The sequence below is a fragment of the Marmota monax genome, unplaced genomic scaffold (assembly GCF_021218885.2).
Source record: "Marmota monax isolate L192 unplaced genomic scaffold, Marmota_monax_Labrador192_F-V1.1 WCK01_AAM20220418_F8-fsc00096, whole genome shotgun sequence".
NCBI lineage: Eukaryota > Metazoa > Chordata > Mammalia > Rodentia > Sciuridae > Marmota > Marmota monax.
This window is the reverse complement of record NW_026695236.1, coordinates 1,081,827-1,103,214: the sequence shown is the minus strand read 5'-3', so window position 1 is coordinate 1,103,214 and position 21,388 is coordinate 1,081,827. Positions and strand designations below refer to the sequence as shown.

Below are 21,388 nucleotides of genomic sequence, written 5' to 3'. Positions count from 1 at the left end.
TCAACATAGTTCTCGAAACACTGGCCAGAGCAATTAGACAGATGAAAGAAATTAAAGGCATAAAAATAGGAAAAGAAGAAATTAAATTATCACTATTTGCAGATGATATGATTCTATATCTAGCAGACCCAAAAGGCTCTACAAAGAAACTATTAGAGCTAATAAATGAATTCAGCAAAGTGGCAGGATTTAAAATCAACACGCATAAATCAAAGGCATTCCTGTATATCAGCGACAAATCCTCTGAAATGGAAATGAGGACAACCACTCCATTCAAAATATCTTCAAAAAAAATAAAGTACTTGGGAATCAACCTAACAAAAGAGGTGAAAGACTTATACAATGAAAACTACAGAACCCTAAAGAGAGAAATAGAAGAAGATCTTAGAAGATGGAAAAATATACCCTGTTCATGGATAGGCAGAACTAACATCATCAAAATGGCGATATTACCAAAAGTTCTCTATAGGTTTAATGCAATGCCAATCAAAATCCCAATGGCATTTCTTGTAGAAATAGAGAAAGCAATCATGAAATTCATATGGAAAAATAAAAGACCCAGAATAGCAAAAACAATGCTAAGCAAGAAGTGTGAATCAGGCGGTATAGCGATACCAGACTTCAAACTATACTACAGAGCAATAGTAACAAAAACAGCATGGTACTGGTACCAAAACAGGCGTGTGGACCAATGGTACAGAATAGAGGACACAGAAACCAATACACAAAACTACAACTATCTTATATTTGATAAAGGGGCTAAAAGCATGCAATGGAGGAAGGATAGCATCTTCAACAAATGGTGCTGGGAAAACTGGAAATCCATATGCAACAAAATGAAACTGAATCCCTTTCTCTCGCCATGCACAAAAGTGAATTCAAAATGGATCAAGGAACTTGATATCAAATCAGAGACGCGCCGTCTGATAGAAGAAAAAGTTGGCTACGATCTACAGTCAGTGGGGTCGGGCTCCAAATTCCTCAATAGGACACCCATAGCACAAAAGTTAATAACTAGAATCAACAAATGGGACTTACTCAAACTAAGAAGTTTTTTCTCAGCAAAAGAAACAATAAGAGAGGTAAATAGGGAGCCTACATCCTGGGAACAAATCTTTACTCCTCACACTTCAGATAGTGCCCTAATATCCAGAGTATACAAAGAACTCAAAAAATTAGACAATAAGAGAACAAACAACCCAATCAACAAATGGGCCAAGGACCTGAACAGACACTTCACAGAGGAGGACATACAGTCAATCAACAAGTACATGAAAAAATGCTCAACATCTCTAGCTGTCAGAGAAATGCAAATCAAAACCACCCTAAGATACCATCTCACTCCAGTAAGATTGGCAGCCATTAGGAAGTCAAACAACAACAAGTGCTGGCGAGGATGTGGGGAAAAGGGTACACTTGTACATTGCTGGTGGGACTGCAGATTGGTGCAGCCAATTTGGAAAGCAGTATGGAGATTTCTTGGAAAGCTGGGAATGGAGCCACCATTTGACCCAGCTATTCCCCTTCTTGGTCTATTCCCTAAAGACCTAAAAAGAGCATGCTACAGGGACACTGCTGCATCGATGTTCATAGCAGCACAGTTCACAATAGCAAGACTGTGGAACCAACCTAGATGCCCTTCAATAGACGAATGGATAAAAAAAATGTGGCATTTATACACAATGGAGTATTACTCTGCATTAAAAAATGACAAAATCATAGAATTTACAGGGAAATGGATGGCATTAGAGCAGATTATGCTAAGTGAAGCTAGCCAGTCCCTAAAAAACAAATGCCAAATGTCTTCTTTGATATAAGGAAAGTAACTAAGAACAGAGTAGGGACGAAGAACAGGAGAAGAAGATTAACATTTAACAGGGATGAGAGGTGGGAGGGAAAGGGAGAGAGAAGGTAAATTGCACGGTAATGGAAGGAGACCCTCAGGGTTATACAGTGGAGGGGGTAGAGAGAGAGGAGGGGAGGGGAGGGGAGAGGTGGGGAGGGGGGAGGGTGGATGATGGGAAAGGCAGCGGAGCACAACAGACACTAGTATGGCAATTTGTAAATCAATGGATGTGTAACTGATGTGAATCTGCAATCTGTGTATGGGGTGAAGGTGGGAGTTCATAACCCACTAGAATCAAAGTGTGGAATATGATATGTCAAGAAATTTGTAATGTTTTGAACAACCCACAATAAAAAATTAAAAAAAAAAAAAAAAAAAAAAAAAAAAAAAAAGCCATATTACCCTTAAGCTCTTTCATATAATTTATGACATTTTGAAATTTTCCAAAAAAGAAAATACGTATCCTAGGATCTTATCCAATTACTGAATGAACCTAAATAAATAAATAAATAAAAGAAGAAGAAAAAAAAAAAAAACAAGCCTCATCCATCCAGACTATTTAAATGGTCAGTCTCTTTGAGTAATGGGATATTTACTTAGCAAAGTCTCATGAATTTTTACACTTAAGTAGCTGGAAATTTTTACTCTTGCTGTTGTGATCTATAAATTGAATGGAAGGAAAATAAAATAACCTTCATTTTGCCCCATTTCTTTCTACATGAAATGGAAGTTATTGTATAAAAAGTGCTATTCCAAAAGAGTTTTCAGCACAAGTTCATCTTTTTTGGGTGCAAGGCATTCTGTGTGTCTTCTTGCTTGGACCATTATTATGGGAAGGAGGCTCTTGTTCCAGTAGGAACCATTGGAAGATTGTGTATCTAGGTGCAATTCCTAGACCAACACTATCCACATCTTTCAGGTGCCTGTTAGAGGTGAACAATCTCAGGTCTCATTGAAGACCTGATAAATCAGAATCTGCCTTTTCATATTATCTTCAGATGACTTATGTACAAATTAAAAGATAGAGAAAGTACTGTTTAAGACTCTGCAAAATGCCAGGCGCCATCTTGGCTTGTTTACAGACTCTAACATTGCTCCACACTGGAATCAGTTAAACACCTTAAAATAAAGTGACCAGACAAACAAATGTTGTTTAGAACTCATGATCAGAGACTCTAATGTAATTGAGATGGGTATTTAGATATGGATAATGTGGAAAAACCCCCAGGTAATTCCAATGTATAGTTGTGCTTTATGGTTAAAGAGTCATGACTACTTTACTGCAGGGCCAAAGTAGCTATATAAAAGGAAACAGCCTTGGGAATTTAACCTCTAACGATGATAATTTTGCAAAACACTAAATAGGATGGAGGAAAGGGTGACTGATTCTTAGAGAAAATTAGGAAAAAGGAAAGTGATAATATGAAGAATGTAATGTTTGTGTTCCACAAAATTTATATGTTGAAATATTTCCTTTTTTTCTCTCTCTAGTGGTAGATGGACAGTATGCCTTTATTTTATTTATTTTTATGTGGTGCTAAGGATCGAACCCAGTGCCTCCACATGCTAGGCAAGTACTCTTGCCACTGAGCTACAGCCCCAGACCCTCATATGTTGAAATCTTAACGCCAATGTGATGATATTTGAAAGTAGAGATGCAGAAAGTTACTTAAATCATAAGACTAATGCTTTCATCGAGGGGATAAGGATCCCTATCAGAAGAAACTAAAAAGCTAGCTATCACTTTTGACCATGTGAGGAGATAAAGAGAAGTCAGCTATTTGCAACCCAGAAGAGGGCCCACATCAGAATATGACCATGCTGGCAATCTGACTTCAGACTTTAGCCTCCAGAACTGTGAGGGGGAAAAATAATAATCTGTTGTTTATAAGCCACAGCCTGGACTGAGATATGAGGGTGAGTGGTAGTAAAAAAGAGCTAAAGATTGAAAGGTACAGAGAAGAGATCTGAGAACTTGGAGAACAAGGAAAGTGTTCTGGGACCCTTGTAGTGAGGCCCAGGAAGTAAGGACTTCCCTCTAAGGGGGTAAAAAGTAGTGAGGTATTTGATTCCCTCTCTGTCAACCTGCCCCAGTCTCCCAGCTTTCACTCCAGGCACTTGTGAACAGTTATTTGAACACTCCTCAGAATTTCACTAAAGTCTGGTGTTCTATGAAAAAGTGGGTGGAATGCAATCTACACTAGAGAAGAGTATTTTTCTTTTTGCACCACAGACTGGAAGACACTACTGTTTGCAATCTGTAGACACCAGCTGGAGAAGCCATAAATCTTATCTCTATGTTCACAGGCCCTGCTGGGAATTCCACCAAAGGATTCTTTCATGACAGTAAAAAAAAAAAAAAATTCATAAAGATTTCATGTGTTTCAAGTAGTATATATAATAAATCCTAAAGCTGCTTTTCTTAAAATTGGAAAAAAATTTTCAAGAACAATCAAATTTAAATATAAATAGTTTACCTTCTATAAAGCAAATTCAAAGGACTAGAATTATTTAACATTGTTTATTGTAATTTCTGTTTAGAAATTACCCTGTGTATTTCTTTCCATGACTAGTTTTTTAATATGCATTACTATAACTTGGCATTATAAAGCAATATTACTGTATATGTTTTAACAGAAATATTTGCACACTAAGTCCCTACTTTATAGATCGATCACCTTTGATTTTTCCACAGGTTGATTATTCATAATATCAATAATCATCCCTCAGATTTTATCTTCTTTGGTCTCTGCTATCTTTCACACCATTAATCAGCTCATCCTTGAAATTCTCCTCCCTAGATTTTTGTGACAAATCTGTTCTCTTTCTATGGTGAAGTATTATGTGAAACACTAAGCAGGTATTATACATTTTTTCATCCTAAGACTTTTTTTTAAATACAATCCTTAAAAAGCACATTTTAGTTTGCGCCTCAGTGTTTCCTTACACAAATGCACATACACACAATCACTAAAATGATGTATTATAAAAATACCCTTCTTTCTCTCTGTGGTATAATCTATTATTTTTGTTCCAAAGCATTCTTGTAGGAATTAATTTCACAATGAACAAGTCATAACCTGGAGTTTGTAAAACACAAACTTATAATAAATTTTTGAAGTGCAATTAGTTGAATTTTACACGTAAGAAAACTAAAACTGAAATGAATCATGGAACTTTTGAATCTAGGAAACAGTAGATCTGGGACTTGAATTCGGGTCTCATATTCTTGATTATCTCAAGAGATGGATTCTAACTATTTTGTCCAGCCTGTGCTGAAATTACTGGGCCACAAGAATCCTTGTGCTTTCAGACTTCTGAGTAGCTGAGACTACAGACATTCAGTTTTATGTACTTTACTGTCTTGTCTCATCATTGATCATTAACATCACATTTCAATTTATTCTTTACAGAAACTATAACCACATTCTTGAGAGTCATTCTTCAGTTTAATTTTGTCTCTCCATCTCTTTCTGTGTTCATTATCATTGACTCCCTTACAATTCATCTCACATTAGGACTATCACATCAGTTTTCTTAACTATTCTTTCTTCTTTCAGATCTGCCCCCTCCCACTCACCCTCTAGGTGAATTACTAACTAGATCAAAGAGAAAAAAAAACAATGACTCCCTTACAGTTATTTGTGTTCTTTCAGTTCCAATCTCAGGTCTGGATTCAGATTGGTATTTAATAACGACTCACAGGTTGTTCCCTTGGGTTCAAACCATTCAGTTCAGTCTTTGGATCAAAGTCTGCAGAATCCAGACATTTCATCAGAATTGCTAGGCATAAGGTTAGAGGAATCCAATCTTTGACCACACAGTCTGAATTCTGCTGAGAGGAGAGGAAGTGAACTGGTAGGACAAACTGTCTCAAGTGCTCACTGCTGAATCCAGATCTCTGGGGAGGTGGAATTCTCAACCTGTAAGTATTTTTCTTACAGATTTCACTACCAATCCAAGGCATGAGACCATACCCCAAAATCACCATTAGTGACACCATTTTAATTCAATTTAAAATGCCTTCAAGAAATTCTAGAATCAACCTGCTTAGTGTTAATTCCAGCTGAGAGATGTTCCCTACCTATTGACCCCAAAGCAAATCAGCCTGCCCCACTTCCATCCTCCCAGTGGATCGCACACATGAGGACTCAGTCAGAATTCCATCCCAAGCAAAAGAACCAATATAAAAACAGGGCTACTTTCTGCATGATTAATATTAGCAATATTGGGTAAATATAATTAAAAGCAAAGCCATCTCTCAATCTGGACTCCCCCTCCCCATAAAAAAAGAGAGAAGAAAAGAAAACAAAGCTTTATTTTCAAATATTAATTTATCCAGAAAGTTGTAGGAAGCATAAACAATCCACCAAAAAATTACAAAGAAAAGAAACCATATTTTTATATAATCAGTCAGATCAAACTTAGGATAAACAGGTTTTCGAAATAAAAAAGCACTTGTCCTTGAGTAAAAGGACTTGACAGCTCCATCCTAAATTCAACTGGTAATTGTTGGAGTGTGCATTCATGTTAGATAATTGGCTTTATTCAGAGAAGAAACAAACTGCTTATATTTTTATGACAAAAAGTAGTTTTGCAACTTGGAGCAAGTACCTGGGTGAAGCTCCTACCCACTCACAGAAAGGGGACCTAGGAGCTTTTTTTCTTAGTGTTTACACTTCAAAGGTTCTTGGAAAAGACAAGCTAACAAAAGACCTATGTAGATTTCAAAAGAATGCACACCCCGCCCCCCATACTGGGGATTGAACCCAGAGGTGCTGTTACCAGTGAGCTACCTACCCCTTTTTACCTTTTGTTTTGAGACTGTGTCTGGCTAAATTGCCCAGGCTAGTCTCAAATTTGTGATCCTGTGCCTCAGCCAGTCACTGGAATTACAAGAATGCACCACTGCACCAAGCTTGCATGTGTTTTTTAAAAGAGAAGAGAAAGTACAAGCTTTCTTTCTTTTTTTTTTATTAGTTGCTCAAAACATTACAATGATCTTGACATTTAATTCAAATGGGGTATGAAGCATTCTATAATAAATGCTCTGAGAAAAAGGAGGTGAAAAGAACCTCTTTTTTTTCTTTTTTTCAACAAAAATTGTCTCTCATTTTTAGTTGTCAATTGTCCTTTAAAAATAAATAAATAAAAGAACAACCTTCATTGAGATATTTGAGAATAAACAGCAGCAAGGAGTAATAACAACTTATTTTTATATGTCCTGAAGTATATAGATTCAGTCTTTTAAATTGTTTGTTTTTATTTATTTTAACAAAGTTTACACAAATGTGCTCACAACACTATTGGATTTGTTTTATTAACCATGATTTGGAACTTTATGTTTATCATAAACTACCTTGTCATATGTATGTGTAAATTTTCTCTTCTATGCCAGTGCTGTTTGTCTGTCATTCATTGATAAACCAAGAACATTTTTAACATTCTTCCAGCTGTAGGATAAGATCTAAGATTTAATGGCTCTATTCCTTCTCAGTACCCTCCTTTCCCTGAAGATTCCTGGATAGTCTTAGTTTTGTTTGTTTTAGAAAGTTCATTTAAAATCAGCTTGTCCAAATTAAAAAAAAAAAAGTACACATTTTTAAGATACAGATAACTTAGAGGAAGGAATTTAAGAGAGTTATAGGTGTTACTTAATTCCATACCTATCTTTAGAATAGATTAAATATCTTTACAAATCTATAACCCTATCAAATAATTCTATTTATTTATTTATTGCAGTGCTGGGGGTTGAACCCAAAGCCTCCCAAATGCTAGGCAAGTGCTTTACCACTAAGCTACACCCCTAAGCCATTTCTTTTGTTTTCTTAATGATTCCAAAAGTATATGGTAGATGTTGACATTTAGATACCACTGGATAGAAAGGATTTCACAGGATTTAAAAAAAAAAAACAAATCTGAAGCCTTTTAAAATGTTGCAATTGAAAATGGATAGACAATGGCAGTTAGAGTGGTGGTGCCCACCTGTAATCCCAGCTACTGAGGAGGATGAAGCAGCCCAGCCTGGACAACTAGATGAAACCCTGTCTCATAAAAGGGCCAAAGATGTAGTTCAGAGACAGAACATTCCTGGGTTCAATCCCTAGAACTACAATCAATCAATCAACCAAATGCATATATATATATATATATATATATATATATATATATATATATATGAAATAATTTATCAAGAGATTGTTCAGAATACTGAAATCAAACCCTATGTTTGATTATTATTCATCTGGGTTCTGTTATATATTTTAATTTAGTGGAAAAACAATCCAAATAAGAAGAAACTAATATGATGAGAAACACTTCAGAACAGCTTACATGATTTCTATGCAAGCATATAACTTTTTAAAATTTATCATTTTTCAATATTTATTTTTTTTAATTTTAGGTGGACACAATATCTTTATTTTAATTTTATGTGGTACTGAAGATCAAACCCAGTGCCTCATGCGTGCTAGGTGAACACTCTACCACTAAGCCAAAATCCCAGCCCTAAATGAAAATATCTCCCACATTATTTTAACAGCCTTATAGTGCTACACGGTCTATAGTGGAAAATAATGATCTCCAGTCCAACTCCTCCTTATACTAAGGATCTTCCCCTAGAGGTATTTGTTTTTTCTTTGCCATTTCTGTTAGAATTTGCCTCCAGAGTTGCATAAACAATACTTTTATTGTTATTTCTTATCCTTTTATTTTCAGTGTTATACAACAATGCTTCAAAGAAGAAGTAATCTTTTTCTTTCTTTCTTTTTTTTTTTTTTTTTAATGAGGTATCCTCTAGGATTTCAGTGGAAATTTGGGAAGGGAAGACATGACAATAATAAGGAACATATAAGAGTCTCTAAATGCAACTCTTAAATTGCTGATCATTCAGGAGTCTTGTTTCTTACCACATATGTGTATGTGTATGTATAAGCAGAGAGAAAGATAATTGATATTTATCATATTAAAAGATATGATACTTAATAGTTGTTGGTTAAGTGTTTAGTTCAACAAAAGAATGTTTAAGCAATGATGGGAGAACAAAAGTATACTCATGATATTTACAAGACCCAACAATTCTTCATTTCAAATCTTTGTGAAGTTAGCTGCTGTCCTGGAAATAGAAAACAAATTAAGAACAGGGTGGTAGCAGGGTAGCAGGAATTTACATTCATCTAATGGTTGTCCTTAAATAGCCAAGACCCAGCATATATCCTACCATGTAGTATACAATCAACTTTATCAACTGAATATACACATGATCATATGGATAAAATAAGTTTAATCACAGCCCTTAGACAAAGCATTCATAAATAGAGACCTCATGAAGATGCGAGGTGGGGTGGGTACTGAAAATACCTGTACCTTCCAGAGTAATAGTGACATTTCAAATTAGGGGGAAATAGTAAGTGGAGGTAAGATAAAGGCAAATAATTAAAACCATTTACTAAAAGAAATGCAAGGGTTACCTCAGTTCAGGGGAAGAGTAATTGGCAGGATTGACTGTACAGATGTACATATATGTTGAGCTTTGAATACAGATCAACTTTCATATTGAGACAGATCAATACTAAATGCAGTGAACTCTAACAAACTCAGCTCTGAAATATGAAAACCCTTGGCACTGTTATGGGATGGTGAGGGGAACAAACACAGCAACAATGGTCTGGGCAGAAGTTCATGCAAATGTGTGCGGTATTTTAATAGAAATGTGATGTCCCCAGTGCTAACTTCACATGTGCTGTCACATTGCCATGACAACCAGTGGCTCTCTAGAGTTCAGATATAGAATAATGACTTGCTTATGTCTGAACGTTTAACTTAACAGTTTTTTCATGCTGCTAACGAAGATTAAATTGCAAAAGAACCCCAAGCCAAATTTGACAGATATGGAAAAATTCATTTCTAAAAACAAATATCTAAAATAATTACTGGCTGCATTTGCTTCCTAATTCTGAGACAAAATCCCAAGGTGTGTGGCAATGCAAAACCTTGCCTATGAATTTTTGGGTGGGTGAATGCTAGAATTCTTAAATAAAGATGACTTTGCAGCATGAACTTGAATGCTAATTATAATCAGGGCAGTACTGGAAGCACTTCACTGACAACTACTTCTCTGGGAAAGGAGAGACCCAAGCCAGGTCAATTAATTATATCTCTAAAGAAATCTTTTCTTCTGGAAGACTTCTTGTTTTTAATTCATGCCACATCACTGGCACATTGCTGAATAGTAAATCACATCCTTTAAATACTTATCATGTTCCCTGGCCCTTTGCCTGCCTTCTGTTGACTCTTTCAACATAAACAATTACCAGGTACTGACATAATTTAAAAGACAAGAAAAAACAGGTTTAACTCATTTGTTTTGTTTTCAGCTGAGACTGATCAAGTTGATTGGCACATGAAGGAAGACAGGTGTATTTCAAGTTCCCTGCACTCAGTCTTCCTTGGCATCCATGCAGGATGCTGAAAGGAAAATTTATTTCAGGAGTAATTCCATGCGGTGGGAATAAGGATCCCAACCTGAGACTGTGGACGATGGGCTATAAGACTCTCAATTATCCAATCCAGGTTCAAAGCAAGGAGAGTGCAGTGGCAAGGACTGACCCCACTGTCTCCATGCACAAAAGAATCCTACTTGATAATGCCATGGAGAAGGTGGGAGAGGGATGAAAGGGAGGAGAACTTTATGGAAAGAAACCGACATTAGTGACAGCTTCTGTGTTTCAGGAAGAGCTCCATGTTTTAATGTGAGGTCTTGTTTAATCTTCACCTTGGCCCCAGAATCCAGAATAGTTGTGCAGTTTCTTTGCTGTATTTGGAGGCAAGTAGTCTTGTACCCTGAGTGTGGTCACCAGAAGAAAGAGACGATTTTTTCTTTATACAAAATGTTCACTTCTTTACCTAGTCACTAGTTAAAAGGACTGCATTGACTCAGAATAGGTTCCCTTTACTAGTACACACACACACACACACACACACATCCTTAAAGTTTAGTGGAACCTCTGTCATTAAACAATACATTAAGTTTACATTGTTACTCACACTGAGGAGATAGGAAGAAACAACTGTGGAGAGATTAAGTATGTTGTTGGCCACTTAATAAACAGAGAGTAATTTTCATGTGTTACTGTGTCTAATTTTGAGAACTCTGCTCTTCCATTCCACCATTTCACTATGTTTTCTAAGTCTAACCCTTTGGTAATTGAGCCTGGGGTTGAAATAAATTGTCTCTTAAATACAGTGATGTTGCCTACGTGCAGATAATCAGGTGTGGCCTGGAAGTGAGCAATAAAGCCTACCTCCTCTTAAGTTTCTACAATATAACCTATCTTCAGCATTACCCTAGAACAACACAGGTATATTGACCTCTGGCATTGTTTAGAAGACGTTTATTGTTGTGATCTGTAAAAAGTCCATCTTCATCTCAAAGCAACTCCTTACATTAAAGCCACCCAAGGATTCCCTGTAATACTTGGTAAGTAGGCATTGCTATCACAGGCCACTTTGCATTCTTTCCTTCTGATTAGAATAAATTTACTACATTCTAGGAACCTCTCACTAGGTATATATTAGACATCTTGACTTCTATTGTTCCATGCATCTGTTACCATCATAGAGCATAAGCAGTACAAGGTTATGGGAAACACAAATACAAAGGGATTAACTCTTTGTTTTCACCTAAACTTAACATATTAGCTGATAATAAGAAACTCAGTTCCTGTGGCCATGCCTTAACCTTCTCCTGTCACCAAATCCAATACTATTGGCTCTTCATTTCCAAGGGTCTCACATACACAAATTCAACCACTGTGGACAGAAAATATTTGGAATAAAGTTTCTGTATTGAATGTGTACAGAAGTTTTATTTCTTCTTCTTATTCCCTAATAAATAATACAGTAGAACAACTATTTATATAGCATTTATGTTATATTAAGTATTATAACTGATTTAGAATGATTTAAAGTTTATGTAAAGGAGAGTATTATAAGTTATATGCAAATGCTATGCCATTTTATTAAAGGTACTGGAATATATGCAAATTTTAATATCTGAGGAATGGTCCTAGAACCAATTCCCTATGGATAGAGAGGGACAATTGTATTTCATCTCATTTTGATCTTCCATCCATTCATAAATATTTTAAAAATATTTATTGTCTATTAAATGCTAAATGCTGTATTCTATAACGGAGAAAAAATAGTAACAAAAATCATCATTCTTTCTGTTAAGAAACTTAATTTAGTGTGAGAAATAGGCATTAAATTAAAAAGTATATATATGAGTGCACAGTTCCCAATTACCAGCCATGAGAAGAATATAAAAAGGAACTAAGAAAAATCACCTTATTTTCCATTGGAAAAAAACACTCTGATATATAGATGCAGCTGACTTCTGCATTATATATACTTCCACTATTATGAACTTCAAACTGTTAGGGTGATGTCAGTAATATAGAACTAGGTAATTAAGAGTACCATTATTTTTTATTTCTACCATATAGATATAAGAGAGGAAAATAACCTCAAGAGTATAGTCAAATATAGCAAAATAACTAGGAAATTGTAAGGTTTGAGAATTTATTAGCTCTATTTTAAATTTAATTAATTATAAGTTTATAAAATTTAATTTTTAATAGTTTTAATATTTAGCAACTGGCTTCAGAATATTTAACAATTCATTCTCATGAATCAGTGTGAGCTGGATGTAGCACACTACTGGGACTCGAGTAAGAGTGGGCAGAAAAGTAAGGCAGACCAGGGAGACAATGCATGGAAGGTCAAAATTTAGAAATTTGTTAGCAATCCTGCAATGATGATGCCCCCCGTCTGTTACAGGTTTCTGTCAGCTTCATCTATACAGGTCCCCCAAAAGATATGTTGAAATATCAAGCCCTAGAATCTATGGAAGTGACCTTATTTAGAAATTGAGACTTTGCAGATGTAATCAAGATGCAGTCAATTAGGTTGGGTTGAAATTTAGCAAACCTGGTGTCCTCTTAGTAAAAGGGAAGTTTGGACACACAGAGGAGATGGATATGTGAGTCAGTGGGCTGAATGGGGAACACCTGCCCTCTCTGTGAGTGGGCACCATTCCTACTGGGGCCCTGAAAGAACAAAAAGTCCTAGGGAATTAATGCACTCTCTCTCTCTCTCTCTCTCTCTCTCTCTCTCTCTCTCTCTCTCTCTCTCCCTCTCTCTCCCCCCCCACCCCTCCTCTCTCCTCCTTTTCCCTCCCTTCCTTCCCCTTCTGTCTCCTCCCAACCTTCTCCTCCTCTCTCTGTTCCCCCCTTTGCCTCTACCCTTCTCCCTTTCTCTCCTGGAGCTGGGATACAGCTCTTTTCCTGTTCTGGGATCCACTACTGCAGCCTCTCCAGCTTTTGAATTTCAGGACTCATATCAGTGGTCCCTGGGTTCTCGGACCTCAAGTCACAAGGTATCCCTCCCTGGTTCTGAGGTTGTCAGACGTGGACCGAGCATCCAAGGTCTACAGATGGCTTACTAGGAGTTCACGTCCTCCATAATTTCATGATCAAATTCTCCTAATAAATCCTAGTCTCTCTCTTTATCTGTTTTCTCTCTCTGATGAACTTGACTAATACAGCAGCTCTAAGAGACTCATATACCACTATAAAGTTTGTTGTAGCCTGCACATTATACCTCTTATGGTAATTTCATAAAATAGATTTAATCAATAGACAATAAATAATAATCATCTGCAGAAGGTAGAGGAAAGCAAATGGGATGCAAGCTGATAGAGTATGACCCAAAGAGTAAATTGCAAGGAAACATGAATTCTATCCAAATATAAAAAACCACTATTTTGTTAGAAAGTTATTCCTCTACACATTAGTTAGCTACCCTTGAGCATTATCCCAGCAATTTGGGAGGTTGAGGTAAAAGGATCACAAGTTTGAGGCCAGCCTCAGCAATGTATCATGCAGATATTTGAAGGAGGAATATCTCGGAGAGAACAGCCAGTACAAATGCTCTGAGCTGAGGAAGCACCATTTGAAAGACAAGGAGCAATGGGGTGGGTGTGACTGAGATAAAGGAGTTACTTCCAAAACCCTCCCAGTATTAGGGTACCTTCATCCACAAAATTAATTAAGGAAACCTATATACCATGCAAATATTCTTTCTATTGGGTTGGAGTATGGGGAGAATGGAGGAAATTTGATTGGCCAAAGGGGAGGAAGGGGAGGGGAGGGATAGTGGAGATAAGAAAGATGGTGGAATGAGATGAACATCATTACCCTAGGTACATGTATGACTGCACATATGGTGCGATTCTACTTCAAGTACAACCAGAGAAATGAAAAGTTGTGCTGCAACTAGAAATACGTTCTGCTGTCATATATAACTAATTAGAACAAATTTTTAAAAATCTTGTAAACAACAACAACAACAAAAGAAATGACCACCTATAGGATTTTGATTCTTCTAAAAAGATCTTCAATGGAGGTCAGTTTTCTTCTAGAAGAACAGGGGTGGAAATCCTGGAGCTCTTGCATCCAATCCTGAGCATTATAAGTCACAAGTGATGGTTGCTATGGTGTTTAGATGAAAGAACCCCCTCATGGGACTGAGTATTATTTCTTTCTCTTCTATATATATTTTCTTTCATGTGCCATCTCTCAGTGAATTTCTTTTACCTGAAAAAAAATAATCAAGCTAGGAATCTTCAATTTGTTTTTGTCCTTTTGTGCTAATAATGGTATCTCAGGACAGCAGATAAGACAGAACAGGATTTCAAAGCCGAGAAGTATGCTGGCTTTGGAAGACTGTTTCTCAATATTTAGCAAAGACTCTTTTAAAGTTGCAGATTATCTCAGCTGTTGTAAAGAAGCTAAAGGAAAGAACTTTTGCTGTGTCTGGGCCAGTGAATTAAAAACAGAAAAGCTCGTGTGCTAGTAGAAGCTATAAATGAAGTAAGACAACTTCAAGTGGAAGATTACTCTCAGGCTAACTGAGAAAAAGCTGATTTTTCTATCCAGCTCCAAATAGCAGAGTTTATGAATTATTTCCATGCTAACTTATTTCCTTCTTTAAAGTCTGGGCCTCCTTCAATCTGTCCCATCCACTGATGCCTGCCCATATCTGTTTCCCAGTTTAGAATTTTATTCCTAGTACTTTCAGCCTATTTATTAATATTTAATATGGTTTAAAGATTTATCAAAATGTGGTCTCCAATTCTGATCCTTCTTCCTATCCTCCTGAGTCCCAAGAACTAACTGTATGCAATGTGTCCTTGTTATTCTCAAGAACCAGCTCAAAGATCCTTTTTTGGAATCTTTCCTGATACCCCTTGAAGAATAGTGCAACTCCCACACTCATAATCTTAAAGTACTCATTTTATAAAACCTTTTCACCTACATTTTATTTATTGATTTGTGATTCTATCTCCACAACTAGATCATAATCTTCTCAAAAGAGGCCCCTGTACTTCATTTATTTTCAACTCTCTAATGTCAACTTGCATGGTTCCTGGCACAAGGTTGGGCTTTAATGTCTACATTTTATATAAATTAGTGGACAAAGAAGTTAGTCTTTGGCAACCTAAGTCATAACTTAAGTAAAAATAATTGACCCTGAATCAAAAAAGCACAGATCAGGAGTCACTAATGAACAGATGAATGAGTAGCAAAGACACAGCTACCAGTAACTTTGAGAAAAGTCCCCAAAAGGGACTGAGAAGTAGAGAAGGAGCACATGCCTGTAATCCCAGCAATTTGAGAGGCTGAGGCTAAAGGCTCACAAGTTTGAGGTCAGCCTCAGCAATTTAGTGAGACCTTGTCTCAAAATACATTTTTTAAAGAGGGAACTGGGAATTTAACTAAATGGTAAAACACCCCTGGATTCAATTTTCAGTACTGAAGAGAGCAAGCACTATTAAAAGAGCTAGAGATTGAAAAATAATTATGATAATCAGACAATTAGTTAGACCTCTGTGTATAACAAAGATCACTTGAGAAACAAAAATAGATCATTTTAAAACTTAGATACTTTTACCCTATCAACCTGAGACATGAGATAAGCTCAGCTAACTTTAAAGCATACTTAAATGATAAAGGCAAAACTCTAGAAATTAGTTCCTAGAAAGAATGATCTAACAGATTGCAAAAATGTTGCATTTAGTCGAGTATTCTTTCTTACTCTGATATGAAATAACATTGTAATAAGTTGACCTCCCATCTACTGTCTATTTTATGTCTTTATTTTTAATATATTTGTGCACGCAGGAAGTTCTGCAAATTGAATCAAGACCTCAACATGGCAGTCTCTAATTTTGCAGGCTTTGGTTTACTTCCCATTTATGTAGTCCATAGACATTATCATAGGAAGGACTGCTGAGCTAGAAGCTAGTGTGTCTTCAGGGAATAGTCCGAGAAGGGCAATATCTGGGTCAAATGGTGGTTCCATTCCCAGCTTTCCCAGGAATCTCCATACCGCTTTCCAAATTAGCCGCACCAATTTGCAGTCCCACCAGCAATGTAAAAAGCGTACTACGGGGATACTGCCACATCGATGTTCATGATGTTCATAGCAGCACAATTCACAATAGCTAGACTGTGGAACCAACCCAGATGCCCTTCAATAGATTAATGGATAAAAAAAAAATGTGGCATTTATACACAATGGAGTATTACTCTGTACTAAAAAATGACAAAATCATGGAATTTGCAGGGAAATGGATGGCATTAGAGCAGATTATGCTAAGTGAAACTAGCCAATCCCTAAAAAAAAAAAATGCCAAATGTCTTCTTTGATATAATGAGAGCAACTAAGAACAGAGCAGGGAGGAAGAGCAGAAGGAAAAGATTAACATTAAATAGAGACATGAGGTGGGAGGGAAAGGGAGAGAAAAGGGAAATTGCATGGAAATGGAAGGAGACCCTCATTGTTATACAAAATTACATATAAGAGGTTGTGAGGGGAATGGGAAAAAAACAACGAGAGAAATGAATTTCAGTAAATGGGGTAGAGAAAGAAGATGGGAGGGGAGGGGAGGGGGGATAGTAGAGGATAGGAAAGGTAGCAGAATACAACAATTACTAATATGGCATTATGTAAAAATGTGGATGTGTAACCGATATGATTCTGCAATCTGTATTTGGGGTAAAAATGGGAGTTCATAATCCACTTGAATCAAATGTATGAAATATGATATGTCAAGAGCTTTGTAATGTTTTGAACAACCAATAAAAAAAAGAATATTACTCAGCATTAAAAGAGAATAAAATCATGGCATTTTCAGGTAAATGGATGGAGCTGGAGAATATAATGCTAAGTAAAATTAGCCAATCCCCAAAAACCAAATGCAGGATGATTTCTCTGATTTAAGGATGCTGATCCATAATATGCTGGGGAGGGGAGGCGGGTATGGGAGGATTAAATGAACTCTGGATAAGGAAAAGGGGAAAAGGGGAAGGGGGGGAAGGGAGGGGTCATGGGGTAGGAAAGACGGTGGAATGCAATGGTCATCATTACCCTAAGTACATGTATGAAGACAGGAAGGATATAACTCTACTTTGTGTACAGAGATATGAAAAATTGTGCTCTATATGTGTAATATGAAAAAAAAAAAATAGAAGCTAGTGTGTCTTCCTGGACAGAAGAAGGAAATGCTCCCGTACTGTTTTCCCATCAATACTCTACAATAACCAACACAGATTTCCATATCAATACACTGTTATCTTTCAGTCCATTGGTTTTCATGATAGGAAACAGGAAAATATGGGAAATCCCTGTATTAAACCGATTTGTGAATAAACCCAATTGAATACTAACAGTGGACTAATTGAAGGAATTAGGGAGTAGGACTCAAAATCTGGGTTCCAATGTTGTTTGGACCACCGGTGACTGTGGGAATATTATTTGAATTCAAAGATTCCTGTTCTCTCTCTGCAAATATTAGGATACATGGATTATTAATTCACTCTAATTGGAATTTCTATTTTTAGGGGAAATGAAGACATACAGTCAATGACTTGAAAATGAGTAGTAAAAATTTTCATTGACAAAGATCATTGTGGAAAGACAATTAGGTTCTGTTGATAATCTGGGAGGATAGCAAGTAATTCAGAATTTAGGGTTCTGGAGGAGATTAAAGGCAAGGTTTTCAGAAAATGAAGAACTAAAAAAGTATTAGCACAAAGTAGTATTGTATGTAAAGTTAAATTATTTTCCTTGATATTGTTTAGCTTTTGGTATCTTTGCTAACAAAAAACACCTTCTTGCAGAAGTACTAGAAATGTCTGCTATTTATGTGGGTAGAGAGGATGTGGGCTGCTGGTGAGAAAGTTTTGTGCAACTTTGACTTCTGGCTTGGTTTCTAGCTTGGGAACCCAGGCTGTGGCTCCTAAGGAGACTGATACACACCCAACCTATGACTTACCCAACCCTATTTATCTCTCTAGAGCAGACATTTGACTTTCCAAATGTTTCTGACAGAAACTTTTGTGAAACTGAATAGAAACATGTCTTTTTCCCGAACTCATTAAACAAAACCAAATCTTCCAGAATCTTTAAATTATTGATGCCAAATTCACTGACTTTGATAGACAACTTAATCCCTCTTTGATTCTAATATTTGAACATATAATTTATATATATATTATATATATTTTATAATTTTTATTTTTCAATGTTAAGTGATTATTATATGAACTGTCTTTTTAAATATTATTAGTTTTTTTTTTTTGTGTGTGTGTGTTTGGAGATTTTGGTTTGCTGGCTAATTTTCAATTCGAGATTTCTTTTTTCTAGTTTCCAATCCCAACTTATCCAACTTACATAGAGGGCTTATTTCTCCCATAGAGCAATTTTACAAAACCTATAGCCTAACTTTCTGGCTGCCCATTCAGAGTTATATATTCCATTTTCAGTTCAAAATATTTAGTTTGCTAAGGGCAGAAGTCTATAATTTTCTTTTAAGGGATTTTTCTCCATTAGACTAGTTCTCTAGGAATTATTTTATTTTCCTTGTGTTCCTAAGTACATGCCTGTCACTTAAGAGTCAATGTTGTTAAATAAATCATTCATCATACTCAAATTCTTCCCAGGAAAATATCATAATATATCAATAGTGTCACTTCAAAAGTCTATGCATTTAGAGGTGAATCTTGGTAAAAACAGACACATATTTCTATGTGTTTTAATGAGCCAAGTAATCACGTAAGATCCAAGAGCCATGAAAGATATTGGTAGCAAAAGCTAGAATTTATCTTTCTAGTAAAGCTGGAATTTACATTTCTAATAAAGCTTTCTAATATTGCTAGGGAGAGCTAGAATTTACATCTCCCAATAAGGAATGGAGGTACTTGGTAATAACTGTTATATTTTATACTGGTATTACAAATTAGGCCAAATCAAATATTTTTTTTTTTCCTTTGTATGATGGCACAAAAATTTGGTCATATCTAAAAAACAGTTTTATAAAGAGCAGCTTGCAGATGTGTACTTTGATAAAGTGAAAGATGAGTGAAAATGGAGAAGTGCACCAATCACAAATTTGAGTAAAATGATCTGACAATTTAAGACAATATAAACCTTGCTATGTACACCACAGAAGCCACTGTAGTACCAACAGGAGAAGGAGGGTGTGCTGAGCATTTGTGTTACTGGTTCCTGACACCCAGGTACTGGTGACTCTGTCCCACTCATTCCTTCAGCCTTATTGCAGTGGGAGCACCCTTTACTTTCCATCTCTTTTCTTTCATTCATTCCCTTTTCTTTTCATTTTCTTTCTCCCTTTGAACCTTCCTTCTTTTCTTCTCACTTTTAATTAATTAATTTATTTATTCTAATTACGTATATATTATGGCAGAATGTATTTGGATTCATTGTACACAACTGCAGCACAAATTTTCATTTCTCTGGTTACACATGATGTAGCGTCGCACCATATATGCAGTCACACGTGTACCTAGGATAATGATATCCATCTCATTCCACCATCTTTCCTGCCCCCATGCTCCCTCTTCTCTCTCGCCCCTTTGCCCAATCACAGTTCCTTAACACCCCAGCCATTATGGATCAGCATCTACTTATCAGAGAGAAAATTAGGCCTTTGCTTTTTGGGGATTGGCTTATTTCACTTAGCATGTTATTCTCCAACTCCAACCATTTACCTACAAATGCCATTATTTTATTATCTTTTGAGTAATATTCCATTGTGTATATATACCACAGTTTCTTTATCCATTCATCTATTGAAGGACATCTAAGTTGGTTCCACAGTTTAGTATTGTGAATTGAGCTGCTATAAACATTATATGGCTGTGTTACCATAGTATTCTGTTTTTAAGTCCTTTGGGTATAGACTGAGGAGGGGATAGCTGAGTCAAATGGTATGAACCTTCATTGCTTCCTTCAATTTCTCCTCCTCTTCCTCTTTTTCCTTCCCTTAACCTTAACCTTTCTCTCTTCTTCCTCCTTCTTTCTCCCTCTCCATCCTCTTCATCTATTGTTATTGTCCCTTTAACACTATTAAGTATTACCAAAACACTGGATATATAAAATCATTAAAGAATAATATGCCTTCTTGTTTTAACAGCCTCTAAGTCTATAAATTCTCCATGTTCTTACAGGATCCTATCTCTTTCTTCTAAAGTTGTTGGTCTAGTTTGGGGATGACCCAAGCTGAACAAGTAATTCCCTTCTCTGAAATGTGTAGACTTATAACCAGAGATAGCAACAGTTAGTAACTCACTCTCTAGGGATTAATTGTAGGATATAAAGCTTGGGAACTGCTTATAGTCAACATTGCTGCTAAAGAGAAAAGGTCTGATAGGAAAAAAAAAAAAAAAGGAAAGGGAACATCCAGGAGAAGATAGGAACACAGCTCCTTGACAACACTGAATGACTGGGGGGGGGGGGGGGCGGGCAGCCCGGGTTCGATCCTCAGCACCACATACAAACAAAGATGTTGTGTCCACCGAAAACTAAAAAATAAATATTAAAAAAAAAGATGTATATATATATATATATATATATATATATATTTTTTTTTTTTTTTGGTTTAGTTTTCCATAACAGGACCCAATATATTTCCAATATTTTACATTTTTTTTCTTTATGCCATTGAAATAGGGTTTCTATTTCTTTGAATTTAGAAGGTCTTAAAAATCATAAGATAACTAATGGTATATTTTAATCATGGTAGTTACATTTTTCTTCTGAACTTTTATTTAAATTCAACATTCTCTTATATTTTATATCGCATTTTGATGACTGTTGGATTATATTTTCATTACATCTGCTATTAAATTCATACTGCTAATGTCAAGGAAATAAACTTCAGCTTTGTCTTCAATGTTACATCATTCAATTTGGGGGCAAATGGAGAATTTTTTGAAGGAGCTTTTGGTTTATTGACTATTCCTTCAATTATTAACATGTTGCCCTCAAACGCTTTCATACTTAACTCTACATATGTACAGAATAAGAATTATTTGTTTGGTTTTACATATATTTCCTGAGAATATTTTTAAGTAATGGAAAAGCATACTACCAAAATATAGCAAGTGCAATCACCAT

General features: G+C 36.0%; 1 long non-coding RNA gene across 1 annotated transcript in view; it reads left to right on the top strand.

Moving 5' to 3' along the window:
- Positions 1-5,562: 5,562 nt before the first annotated feature.
- The window catches only part of LOC131423975 (uncharacterized), a 57,575-nt gene continuing 41,749 nt past the window's right edge, over positions 5,563-21,388 (top strand). The window contains exon 1 of the long non-coding RNA XR_009226260.1: positions 5,563-5,771. This is a non-coding gene — a long non-coding RNA (uncharacterized LOC131423975). The remainder of the gene's footprint in view (positions 5,772-21,388) is intronic.